Source organism: Paramormyrops kingsleyae, chromosome 23, assembly GCF_048594095.1.
Source record: "Paramormyrops kingsleyae isolate MSU_618 chromosome 23, PKINGS_0.4, whole genome shotgun sequence".
Taxonomy (NCBI): Eukaryota; Metazoa; Chordata; class Actinopteri; order Osteoglossiformes; family Mormyridae; genus Paramormyrops; species Paramormyrops kingsleyae.
This window is the reverse complement of record NC_132819.1, coordinates 21,508,425-21,522,231: the sequence shown is the minus strand read 5'-3', so window position 1 is coordinate 21,522,231 and position 13,807 is coordinate 21,508,425. Positions and strand designations below refer to the sequence as shown.

At 43.9% G+C, this 13,807-nt stretch overlaps 1 long non-coding RNA gene across 3 annotated transcripts in view; it reads right to left on the bottom strand.

The window, feature by feature from the left end:
• Positions 1 to 13,807, bottom strand: part of LOC111848294 (uncharacterized) — a 41,915-nt gene that overhangs the window by 11,046 nt on the left and 17,062 nt on the right. For all 3 annotated transcript variants that reach the window (XR_011985018.1, XR_011985017.1, XR_011985019.1), the window contains exon 3: positions 10,167 to 10,215. This is a non-coding gene — a long non-coding RNA (uncharacterized lncRNA). The remainder of the gene's footprint in view (positions 1 to 10,166; positions 10,216 to 13,807) is intronic.

The following is a 13,807-nucleotide window of genomic DNA, read 5'->3' as shown; positions in this document are numbered from 1 at the left end:
TGAGATGGTCCACCCAACACAGAGTGTTTCACAGAGCCGAGAAGGTCGGCTGTTTGATGCTGGGTCGTCCTGAAGGATTTGCGGCTCCCGCGCCTCCGCCGTCACATGTTGGGGAGCAGGACCTGCAGCTTGCCTGCTCTCCCTTCCCTCCTGTCCTGCACACGTGAGCCTCGCGTACGACATCCAGTTGAAGCAGGAGGTCAGGATGCATAAGACAAAGATGAGCTGTGCTGGCAGTGAAGAAAAGAGCAGCTGCGGTGGGTTAGAGAACAGAATGATGGGAAGCCCACAGTGCTTTGAAAATGCTCTGTAGCCCAAAACGCGTCCATCTTCCATACCATTTACCCAGTGCAGGGTTACAGAGAGCCTGCAGCTTACTGAATATAAAAGGTGCTCTTCCATTTTAGATTAAAATTCCGCTTAATCTTTAGTTTTCGGACAACCAAGAGGAGAAAGGAAGAAATGTAATAGGTCAGACTGACATAATGGTTTCCTTTAGAGGTCTTTGACATGAAGGGTTCTCTAAATAACTTCTACAAATCGCACAGACTGCTAGATAATCTGCTTGTTTAATAATGATTAGGTAACCAAAGCCTGTCTAGCGAATGCTGTTGGAAGTTAAATTCCATGGCTTGCTTTTGGGCTTAACGTAATGAATGGGGCTCCAAATCAACACGTTTGGCTGATGCATTTGATTATCCAATAAAACAGAGACGTGTTAAAAAGAAGAGCGTGAGAAGGCAATACGAGGGCCAACGGGGTGATTTTATTAGTGCTCTTGTGCAGGCAAAACAAGAAGTTTAACTTAAATGGGCAAACCTTCAAAGTCATGAACAAAGGAATCCTAGTCTCTCCTTACACACACTATTGTATTAAAAATAAGTTACAGGTGTGCAGCCGGCCTTGTTCCCCTATCTCCCAAAACATCCACGGCATTGTATGTATCACAAGTCAGCAAAGGCCCCTGGGTCCTGCCCCTTTTAATATATCATCTAGATATATAATTTCACTACTTCTAAGAAAGAAAAATCTGAAACAAAATGACCAAGGGGGTAACAGCGCAGGAAAGAATAACAGAGCTCAGAGGAGCAGCAGCAGAAGAAAGCAGAAGGAATGAAGTTCAGATACGAGGTTCCCCTGAGTGGAAGATGCCATGTGGCTTGTGTATACATCAAGTCAGAGCAATAACATGGAAAAACACACAAATGGTAGGAATCCTGCGTGATTTATTCACTATTACAAGCCTGACTAAACAGCTGGGGCCTCCCCAGGCTCTCGCCAGTGACTTGCAGTGAGGAATCGCAGCAGACAGGCCGATGGGGGGGACGCGTACAGGACAAGCGAGAGCTCTGAGGGAATCATCACGCCCACGGGTCATAAGAGTCGACATGTCCCAGGGTGGCGTGACAACCTGTAATGCACTCCTGATATCCAATGGAGGGTCCTGGAAGGCTTCAGGACAGGCAGAGAGTGAGGAGTTTCTGGGTTGGCTGCAATCTAGCATGGGTACATGGTGTAATCATGCATGGGGGTGACAGAGCGGAAGCCAAGTTCAGGGGTAGTAACACACGACCTAGAGTCCACTGTTTGCTAAGCACACTACCCAGTCTGACCAGAACAATCTTTAAGAACAGGTGAACTGTCTGAATTAAGTACATCCACCTTCCCCTCCTACACAGTAATTTCTGAAGACATGGACTTATTGTTTTAAACCATTGTGGGTTTTACACAACTCTCACATGTGGGTATTACGTGTTTTCTTTTGTGTACATGCCAAACTAAAGGGAGGCCAAAGGTAGCTCTCAGCACAAAGTAACAAAAGGAAGGGAAAAAGTATTGCCTTGACAACGATTACTTGCTCTCAGTGAACCGTGTGAAGAGAAACCAGAATCTTTGTACATGGGAAGCGTAGCGTGGCATTTTACAGCCAGTCATATTTTCCTGCAGAGGTTGGTCAGGTGTGTCCACCACTGGCTTTATGTAGTGACTCTTAATGATGAAAGCTGTACATCATCTTCAATTGAGTGCAACCAAGAGCTCCAGAACATACCATTAGTGGCGGTGGGTTGAACCACATGAGTGATCCTGCAAAACCAATTTTCTTAGCAATAATGCTAACAACCTTCCTCAAATTCAAACATAATTTGCAGCTGCATGAGATTGGAATCAATGCTGCAAAAAAGGGGCAATAAACAGCAGCGGGGACCATTTTCAACTACCAGTCCATCCATCCACTTACCAAACCTCTTACTTAGGTGAGCACAGTGGAAAAAGTCTTTACAGTGTCATAATTATAGCAGATGTAAGAGAACCACACACATGGTTGAGACAAGTCAGGTCCATGAGCTTAGTCGAGGGTACAACTGATGGAGTTGGCATAGACAGTAACTCAGAAAAGGAGTGGTGATTTAGTTAATGGGGAGCCACTTTCACCAGGTAAGTGTGGAGTCCTCACTGCTTCTGTAGGAGTAACCCTAACTCTAACCCTAACCCTAACCCTCACTGCTTCTGTAGGAGTAACCCTAACCCTAACCCTAACCCCAGGTAAGAGTGGAGTCCTCACTGCTTCTATAGGAGTAACCCTAACTCTAACCCTAACCCTAACCCTCACTGCTTCTGTAGGAGTAACCCTAACCCTAACCCTAACCCCAGGTAAGAGTAGAGTCCTCACTGCTTCTATAGGAGTAACCCTAACTCTAACCCTAACCCTAACCCTCACTGCTTCTGTAGGAGTAACCCTAACCCTAACCCTAACCCCAGGTAAGAGTGGAGTCCTCACTACTTCTGTAGGAGTAACCCTAACTCTAACCCTAACCCTAACCCTCACTGCTTCTGTAGGAGTAACCCTAACCCTAACCCTAACCCCAGGTAAGAGTGGAGTCCTCACTGCTTCTGTAGGAGTAACCCTAACCATAACCCTAACCCCAGGTAAGAGTGGAGTCCTCACTGCTTCTGTAGGAGTAACCCTAACCCTACCCCTAACCCCAGGTAAGAGTGGAGTCCTCACTGCTTCTCTGAGGGGCACCAAAGGGGGAAAAGCTAAAGTGTGATGCTCAACACCCATTAGTGTCTAGAGACCATTCCCAAGATTCTTATCAAAATACAGTGTTTCAAATCTGTCCCCAAATATGCTGAGCAAGTCTGGATGAAGTATCCATATTTTATACCCAAGCAAAATCCCAGATAAGGCAATAATGTTGTACCTTTACTGTGTGAGCATTCTGAATTCCTCCACCAAAAGCATACAACTGAATAAATGTGGAAAATTCAAAAGCCATATAGTACAAAAGCCAGGCAATAAAATGACAAACATTGTTCATGGTCTTGAAGAGCTTGCGATAGTAATATGGCTGCCTCATTACACTTCTTAACTTGAACCAACAACCTTCCGATGTCCTGTTCTAACCCACTGTGGCACACACTGCCCCTCTTCTGCGCGTGCATATAATGCAAACTACATAACCACGAAGGTCATTTCAGAATCATAAACATGCCAGAACTGGGGTCAAGCAGTGATCTCATATAACTACAGCTGAAATATGGATGTGATACCCTATTGGAAGCTGCCCGCATTGTTGCTAATAGCGACAACAAGGTAGCATCACGTGCTAAACAGTTCCCTCCAATTGCTTCTGTTAAGTGAGAATTTCCCTCAACCTTAGCCATGGTAACAGACTTGGAAAAGAAAAGAAACGCCTAAACTTCCGCAGAAGAACCCATCTGTCATGATTTTATCGCCCCTCACTGTGCTGCTGAACAGACCCGCCATTCCAGAGTGACGCACGGCGATGGGGTGGCAGACATTATTAAACATGAGCAGACTCAATTTATTTGCAACCATTACTTCTCAGCGGCCTGGCAAGGCTCGTGTCCGAATCCCTCCCGCTACGCCTGACACACCTGGCTAAGTTTTCCTCCAGCGGCACCAGGTCAGAGGAAACCACTCAGGCTACCAAAGAGGATCAGGATACCATGGTTCACACTGTGTCCCAAATGTGCCGGCAAAGCACAGCACAAACATAAAGCCGCACGGCATCAACATACATATTTCACTGACTTTAATGCTCAAATTCTAAGCACTTAAAGATTTAGAAGGACTGTCCTCAAGAATTTTATTAATTACCACTGTTTTCCATTTTAATAGATATGTAGAACTTTGCATTCTGGATTTTCCAACAGACAAATATGATGCCACAGTTAAGAGGAGCTGACTTCCATCATCACAAAATGAATCACGCAGTGGTGGCATCATTTCTGCATCAACAATCCATATTTACAGTCCCCCCCCCCCCCCCATACACACACACACACACACCTGCATTAGTCTGATACAGCACATTCTCCTCCGCCCCCTGGTAACAGAAGAAGGGCAATCTGCTATTAAAGCCTGTTTGATGTTACGCCAGGCGGACACGTGGTTGAACCCTCCTGGGGATCCTAAATTCAGGGCGGAGGTGAAGAAGAGTGAAGCCTGGAATATCTGAAGGCCCATTTCAATCTCCAGAGCCCTGGGATCCTGGTGAGTCACCAAAGGGGTGGTGGACCTTCATTACACGGTATGCAGAATAACGTGACTTTCCCATAAGACAGCTGGAGAAGACAGCATGAGGGCAGAATGGGAATATAGAAGGGATTTTGCAGTAGACTGGCACTCCTTCCAGAAATAGGCTCCAGGGCATCCATGTCCCATTAGAACAGAATAGAATATCATTATTGCCATTGTACATGTACTATGAAACCGGCCACTTTCAACTCTGAAGTTGAACGACGGATGGATGGATTTTCTCTATATCGATTTTAGAGGAGCTATCAGTAGATCAGCACAATGGGCATCACTGTTGGCTTTTCTCCTTCTTATGTGTGTCTTCTTCTTTCCATCACCTGCTTTGTTAAACAAAAAATGTCTCTAATGATTGAACATGTGTTTCTCATTTTATGCATCGTCCTCCAGGATTCTCACTGCGATACTCAGAGGATGTGGACTGCTTTGATTGTGGTTCCTCAGAATGGGGATGACTTATTGGGATCACTTGAGCCTCACAGGACAAGCCAGAGGTGGCAAGGAAAAACTCCCTAGTAGGAAAAATCTTTGGGAGGAACCAAACTCAAAGGGACAGCTTGTCCTTCAGGGCCCAGCAGAGGAGGCCAAATGAAACAATCCTTTCCATGAGAAGAAGCTCCACGGGGACAAGTAGAATCATAGGTATGGGAGTCCCTGAACATCAGCACTATCCTCTCCACAAGGGAGTGTGAAGCTGGAGTAACAGCACTTACAGTTCAGTTCATCCATAGCTAATGGCACTGGTCCCCACCCAGCTCTATACCTCACACTGTAGGCCTAACTGAAGATGAGCAGTTAGCTAGAGCCAGAACTAGAGTCCCGATAAGCTAAACAAAACTGTTTTATTAGTCCAGGCTTGAATACTGATTGCGAGCCAGAATCTCACACTTCCGCTCGAAGACAATTCCACAGCTGCGGAGCTCTGTAAAATAACACTCTGCAACCTGGCATAGTCCTTTCTACTCGTCACTAATAGATATCCTTGAGATCCTTCTTCCTTTATATTGAAACAGGCCAGGGGATTCGGAAGAGATCTCAAAGATATTCTGGTGCAAGGCTATTCAGTGCTTTATAACTTAATAGCAATGTTTTGTAATCAATCCAAAACTTATCTGGAATCCAGTGAAGGGAGTATAGAACAGAGCTAATATGATCAAATTTTTCAGTTTTTATAAGGATCCAGATGGACAACTAGAAAGGAGGGCATAGTCCAGCATGGACGTATAAGGACATGTATTAGTTTTTCTGCATCATGGAAGGAGAGCATACTCTGAAGCTTGGCTATATTCTGTAGATGGTAGAGTGCAGTTATAGTAAAACCACTTATGTGAACATAGATCTGAATCAACTAGGATACCAAGATCTCTCACCATTGTGCTAAGCTGAGTATGAAGACAAAGTTGAGGCTGTCAACCTTTTTGAGCAGCATTAAGACCAACTACCAAGGTTTTCTGTTTAACATAAGGAATTTTTTTAGCAATGCATCACCGGATGCCTAGCAAAGAGTCTTCTAACAAAGAGAGCTGGGATGTGTGTGCGTGCATGTGTGTGTGTGTGTATAAATATATAAATTTTGCGGGATTGGAAGATTCATTGTTCACATTAACAAATTGATAATGATCAATTACATAGGAGAGAAACCGAGACAGAGCTGTCCTCTTAATGCCAACCACACATTCTAGCCAATCCAAGAGAATATTAGGAAGACAAAAGAAATTCACAAAAAATCCAAGGCAGATGCTATTCAAAAATAAATGCTTTTTGGGCCATAAATCTGAAGGATGTTTGCTGGTTTAATCCATCACCAAGCTTCTGGTGACTAAGAGACATTTATAAATTCTGCGCCAGTGGCTAGCAAAGACTAAAGATATCACATATTTGTGCATGTAAGATAATGGCTTTGGGAATAGAGACACATCCTCTGGACACGCAGCACCAAACATTTCAGACAGCAGAATGTGAAAGGAAGGGAGGATGCTGTAAAAACCTGTCACTGATCACCATGAAAGCCCCTTTTCTTTCTCTTGTTTAATTTGAAACATCCAAGAAATAAACATTGATTCATATTTCAATGGCTTTCTACACAGGATTCTGGAGTAGGAATACTTCTTTGGACCAAGGCAGTACGTGGTTTCAGAGCTCTCTTGGGATTCGACAGGAACCCACTGGAGTTGCTGATCCCCATCCAGACATCATACACCAGTGAATTTATGGGATATCATCAGCAGCTTCCTCATTAGCTATAAAAGCGGGTACGTGTGCTACTTTTTAGATAGTGTAAGCTTGGGCTAAATACCTCCATTCAAAAGTTTCATTACTGAAGTCAATAATATTGTGTATATTTAAATATTTAGTATTTACTTTCTATGCAGGGAAATTCAAACTTTTTTTTTTATTTTAGGTTTTGCTTTTTAAAATAATCTTTTCATATAAAACACAAGCTGCTAATTAACACTCCAACCTGATACCCTGAAAGATCTTGCATGTCATTTTCAAAATGACAAGCATTTCATGCTCGGATTGTGATGTGAAATGAAGTTTCGATTCAAAGTTTCATCCCCTTTTTCCTTCTCAAAGACGGCCCAGGGGTTGGCAGTCCTTCCCGATGACGAAATCTCATGGGGCTTAACGAGCAGGGTGTATACGGCAGCATCTGTCCGCCAGTCACGGCTGCCTGCGTCATGACGGAATTGCTCCGTACTCCTCTGGATGCTAATGAAGCTGAATAGTACTGGTGGAAACTGTTCCTCAGCTTGGGCTAGGAAAGAGGGATGAGTACAGCCACATGGACTCCCTGCTGGGCCCAAACAACAGAGAGCAAACATTAATCGAGCCATACAGCCAACGCTACGGTTTCTTTTAAGGGCATTCAATGATTAATTAGGAAGCGCTATTAACAATTGATATGATTAATGGGGTCATTAATTTCTGAACATCTCTGCATTGAGTCTCTCTTCTATTGGGAAAAGGGTCCACTAAGTTCCTCTGTCAGGCCTTACACCGGTGTGAATAAAACGTGTTTTATGAGCTTATCAACGGGCACGGCAGTTGGACCATTGTGTTAATACCTCACTGCTTGTAATGCAGCACAGAGCTGATTGCTGTTGCTTCCCTAAATCACAGAGGAGAGCTCTGAAGCTCCATAGAGGCGACCCAGAGAAGCAGAGATGCAAGCCTGGGGGGATGAGGGGTGAGGAAAAGGCCACGGTCACTTACACAGTTACCATGAAAGTCTATGGTATCGCTCCAATACCAGCTCCTGGTCCAGGCAGCACGTCCCCAAGCCAGCCTAGACATACTGCGGCACCCCCATATTCTCCTGTTTGAACCATTCATTTTTCCAGCCCTACATTTACTTCCTCTCTAAAGGCATCATTTTTTAAAAGAGCGATAGTTAAGAAGCACACTGCCATCAAACCCTTTGGAGATTTACCTGCTAACCCATAAACTGTTCCCAGAGCATATTCAATTCCGTATAAAAGCAAAGGCTTTCAATTTGTCCTTGGTATACAATTAATGGATTCAGCCAACAGTTTTAACCCAAGAGAGAAGATGAAAACCTTATATATCACAGCTAGACATTTACCAAAGCAGTTCAGTTTAACGTAACAGCTTCTGTGAACTGGCCCCAGCACTAGTTATGAGCCAAGATCTTTAAAAACTGTGTTACCTCTGGTAACTTTATAATCTCCAGCAAGCGTGACAGTGAGCATACATAAACGAGGGGACACAGAACAGACACAAAATGAAACACAAAGCACTAAGGTATCAAAGACGAAAAAGAATATATATTAAATGGAATACATAAAGGTAATTTCTTAAGCAGTATTACTGAATAACTCAATTGTGACTCAAGTGTCGCGGTAAAACAGAGACAGATATGCATTCGTTATGGTGGGAGCCCTGCTTTTGGGGACACCATTTATAATATAGACATGGAAACAAATGCATCTCAGTGACCAGCAACAATCTGTTTTGCCTGTGAAACATTCTTCTTCCTCTTATCTAATTTACAAGGAGATTGTGTAAAGCCTGTGGGTATAAAGGAAGTGCCACAAAACATTTCAGTGAAATAAAAAGACTGAACTCAATCATATTGGCTTGACAAGCTCCAGGCTCACTGGGGTGAGTGGATAGAGAGGTAAGGCCACAGATTTCCGACTTTCCCCTTAAGTGTCTGTGCTGTTTTCTAGGTACACGTGGTATACAACAACAACAACAACAACAACAACAACAACAAAAAACTCACCTATGCCATTCTATATGAAAAGCCCTTCTGGGGGGGGGGGGGGGGGGGGTTGACTCATCCCAAAACAGCCGAATAAAGTCAGGCAGTAAATTCACAAAGCTTACCTTCCTTTACAACAGTTTTGCATCAGACTGCAATGTAGGGCTCTGTTTACAGAAATCCACTAATGAGCAGCAGACCATTTATCAGGGATTCAAGGACACAAAGGGTGGCTATACCAGGGCACTGAGGGGTCACTTTTCATAGATTAGTTTTAGAGTTGCAATATGGACGCCAACGAGTGTTTACATTGCCCAGTGAATCAACACCCTTTTAGCAACTGTGGGAGAAAAAAAACTACTAAATTAATGCAAATGGTCATGTGTCCCAGTTACAATGTTTCACTGATCAGAGAGACCTAATTTGGAAGACCATGTTAACCCAGGCTGGAATTTGGATGTTTGTGTTGCCATGGCAAGTGATGACAAGGGCTTCATTTCCCTAAAGGTCCTGTTAGCAACTTACATAGCTGGAACTGTTCGGTTGCATGGTTCCAACTTACCCCAGACCCGAGCTTACGGGTAACCCTGACTAGCTAATCAGACAGGGTAGGTAGTCCTCCCAACACCAGAAGCTGTAAACTTATATCATTTGCTTATCAGTCTCTTAAAAATACTTGCCTTGATTCAACTATCCAGCTCTATAAACTGAAGAATTACATTTCCTTCTTAATATTATTATTGTTAAAAATAACAAAAATTGAGGACAGGCCCATGGCACATGGAGCATATTCAAACAATATCAATAATGTAAAATCTGTTCAAAATTTTAATAAAGCAAAATATTTAACTAGACAGCATTACAACATTTGGGAAATGTAAGCCTTTATGTAAAGCGTCATAAGCAAGGAAAAACACAAATAAAAATTATGGCTGCCTTCAGTCTTTTAAACATGAAACAAAGAAAATTTAAAACACATTCTGAAAACAAATAGTGTTTTAACAGAACACTGGTGTTGGGTTCAGAAGTATAACAGTGTGAGTGATGTGAGCTTTGGGGCCGATGCGGGAGGTGTGGGTTCAGCATTAGGGACGCCTGTGTATTCCTGTTGGTCCCGACCCATCACTCAGGCCTCTGGTCTTGGCATGCCTTTTAAAAATGGCTGCCACAGATAGTCAGTCATTTCCACATATTTACAAGGCTTTAGTCCACGATAGACTTTAGCGGCCATGGACGGCGGGTCTGGACCTATCAGCAAATGACAGGGGCCATCAACACCGAATCACCATCACTCCCTCGCTCCATGCAGGAATCCGCTTCTGGGTCACATGGGATCTGGAAGCCTCCATTAAAGTAATAAAACACTGCATTCCCTACCTTATGACAGGCAATTCCATATGAGGAGTGCACAAAAATCCAAGGTATTCTGTAAGGAATCAGAAACAGATGTTATTATGATATTGATTTACTGGGCAAATGACCTTTATATTGGAGTGATTTACAAAGCGTACAATAAAACAAGAACATGGAGCAAAACAATCAATACAGGCAGCAAACTGAAAATAAACAGAACCGTAATTTAATCACAAATTCCCACATAATTTAATACTCCCAAGAGAAAAACACACATCTTCAGGTCAAACCTCAGCAAATGCAAGAACCAGAAAGAACCAGTAAGTCTCAGAGCATCACTCTACTATAAAAACAACAAAAAAAGACATTTTACTTCAAAGGGATGCTAGCAGCATCACACAGAGAGAGATACACACCACAAGCCTGAATCTAATTGCACATCATTCCATGAATGCAGGTACGGCTGAAGATATGTGCCCAGATATGTGCTACGTCAAACAAGACAACTTGGCGGAAAATTACCGCATGGATTGAACACAGGCAGCTGTGCGATAAAGCTGGGGTTTCAGAGGATTCTCTCTGTTTTAGGAGTTATGACATGAACAGTAAAGGTCCACAGCGAGCACAGCGAACACAGCGAGTACAGCAAGCCCCATTAAGATGATTCTAAGATGTCTATATCCAGGTATACAGGTACGTAAAAATGTCAGAAGATTGTTTCAGTGATTATACTTAACATTTCTACAGGTGTCTTTTGGATCTTCAGATCTCCTACCATATTCAGAAAAAGAACTTAAATAAAAGGTAAATTATTTATGGACAGGGAGGCCATTCCCTTTAACTCACTATAAATTATAAAAGTAAAAAAAAAAATGCTGATTGCAGCCCTTTAATGAAATGTAAAAAAAAAGCACCCACAGCTATTATTTGACTTAAGTAATGTGAGAGGCAGAGGGTTGGACAAAGGAGAGGGATGAAAAGGAGACCCACTGTTTCTGACCTGGTTTGGGAGGGGCCACAGCTCCCGATGTATTTTGGGGGTGGGGGAGATTCGCCAGCGCGATACGGTTAAGCCTGTTAGCTTCCTTCACAGCTATAAAAACCTCAAGCGTACTAGATAACCTAATGTGACTTCCATTAGCAGGCATTACGGGCTGTGGGGCCGAAGCGGATCAAGCTCAAATTGAAAGTGTCCATGCATGACCGTCGGCTGGCTCTGCGGGCCTCCCAAGCCAGGATCCAGGACTCCCCTTGGCCCAGACCCTGTTAGTGTCCAAAACAGCTTCTCTCCTAAGCTGAACATGGGCTGATTAATGCAATGTGAAAACATAAAAGTGTATGATCGCGCAACAATGTCACAGTTTGTGCACAGCGTCCCATTTCTTAGTCATGATGCCTTAAAAAAAAAATGCATATGAAAAGCAGATAATTATTCAAGGACAGATCCCCCCCCCTACCCCCCAAGCAATTTTAGCCTTGTTAGACTATTCTGCTGTAGAATGACCTTCACATAACATTACATAACCCTATTTGTTCAGTCTTCCTCTGGAAAAAGGCCACAAAACCCAAAGCAATTTAAATAACTAAAAGGCTTATTTGAGTTTTTACAAAAGCGGCTTTGCTCCACACTACAGCGAGTTCCCCCATCTTAGTGGTGACCCACGTCCAGCTAGTTACCCCCCAGCTGTCTGCATTCCACAAGGCAGCAGCCCCGTTTTCTCTCCCCTAGCCATGTAATGCTCCTCTCTGCCATTCCCCCCACCCCCAATCAAGCTGTCAAGAACCCAGATGTGCCCCACCTTGCGACTCCCTAGTGCCAACATCCTACTGCAAATACCTCTTGGGTCAGGTCAGAGTGAGGATGACCGTCCTTGGACCAAGCCATTTCCATTGACTGTAGAAGAGTAATGGTATTTTTAGAACCAAAAGGACTAGCATCTATTGCTCTGCTATCATAGGTCCAGTATCTGCCAAAAAGCCACAGGCTCCATCCACTGGACATCCATTAACTTCCACTAAGTGTCTTTTCAGATGTCTGTCATATTCTTTTAATTGACAGAAAATATCAGGCCAGCATGTCAGCATCCTGGATTCAAAGCCAACAGTCGGTGCCAGGACTGTACAGCAGACGATGCATGTTTAAAGACCCGAAAAGACCTTCACAAAGGAAGGCCTAGCGATTAGAGATCAGATGTTCTGATTGCCATTCATCTGCGCATCCTGCCCATCCCGCTCCAAAACGCGACGTTGATCGATGCTGCTCTCTGCGCGTCACCCGGTTCCCTCTCGTTGGTGGGTTGTCTCGTCAGTCGGTGAGCCGAGCCAGACGTTTTAGGGATCCAGGCTGTTTCATTACCGGCATTCGCCAGCGTGTAGCGATGCTGAAAATAACCAGCACCAAATGATCTGTCCTAATTAAGCCCTTGAGCAGTGCCGCCTGGCAGAAACGCTCAGCCGCTGTTGAGATGAGGAGGACTGGGCTCAAGAGCCACCCAGGCTCCTGCAGAACAACTCTGCCAAAGCAACTTGATCTCAGCCATGGCATCATAATCTGTAATCCCCTCCCTTGCTCCGCCCCTCTGTAACGTCCCTTCTTCACCAGTGTAGTAGTGCCTGATTTTGATGCCAAAATTGGTGGGGGGCTATGGGGAGGGGGGCTACTCCAGAAAGTTCAAATGGAATACATTTAATCAGCATCTACCAGCAGCCACTAAAATGAAACACGGGATTGGGTTTTGCCCTTGCTTGGTCTATTCACCGGTACAGCTTGAGGTGTAGAGCTGCACGTCATGCTGATTAAGCTGCGGGCTGTATATGTGCAGACATTACAGTTCAGTTATGTTGGTAACACCAGACATGAAGTAGATGAACATTCATGTGGGAATATCAAAAAAATAAATGTATATTGTTGTTATCCTATGTGATGCAGCCCAGGATAAGTGGCTGAGAGATGGATGAATTCGATGCTGTGTAATCATTTAGCTACTCTTCAGAGGCATAAAGGTAGTAGGGTTCACATAGTAGATATTCCTTGCCAAGTGTCTGACATGCATATAATACCAGGTTGTCTCCACGTTATCTTATTTTTCCCAGAAAACCCTCCTGCGGCACAGTCTCTGGGAGGGCCGGTCAGGCTCTGGGGTCCTTCTTCAAGGAAGCGACGTCTTTTTCAGTGGCAATAGGGTTCAGTGGCAATGTGACATTATTAAAAACTGCTATTAGAGTGGAGGCTGAGACAGGAAAGCAGGGTTGCCAACTCTCACGCTTCTGCTGTGACACTCTTTCAGACTCTCGCACACAAGCAAGAAATCGTACGGCAAATCTATATTATTCCATTATAAACCTAAAATGAGCTACATCAAAAGCACTGGGGTAGTTTGCGAACCCTACAGACTATCTACAAGGAATAAAACTGTTATACAAGTAAATGTGTGTGCAGACTTGTCTCAAACTGAAAATCTCACACCAGCCACCTGGCCAAAGTTGACAACCCTGGGAACGGCTTTCACTTTCTAGGGTGTTCAGATCACTGAAGGCCAGAATGGCACATCATGCCAATGTATATATACAGCAGGAAATAAGAGACAGGCAGAAGTAATTAGCAGGCTAACCTGTGGTTTCCAGGCCCTCCTGAGATTCCACACTCACTTTCTCATCCCCCATCA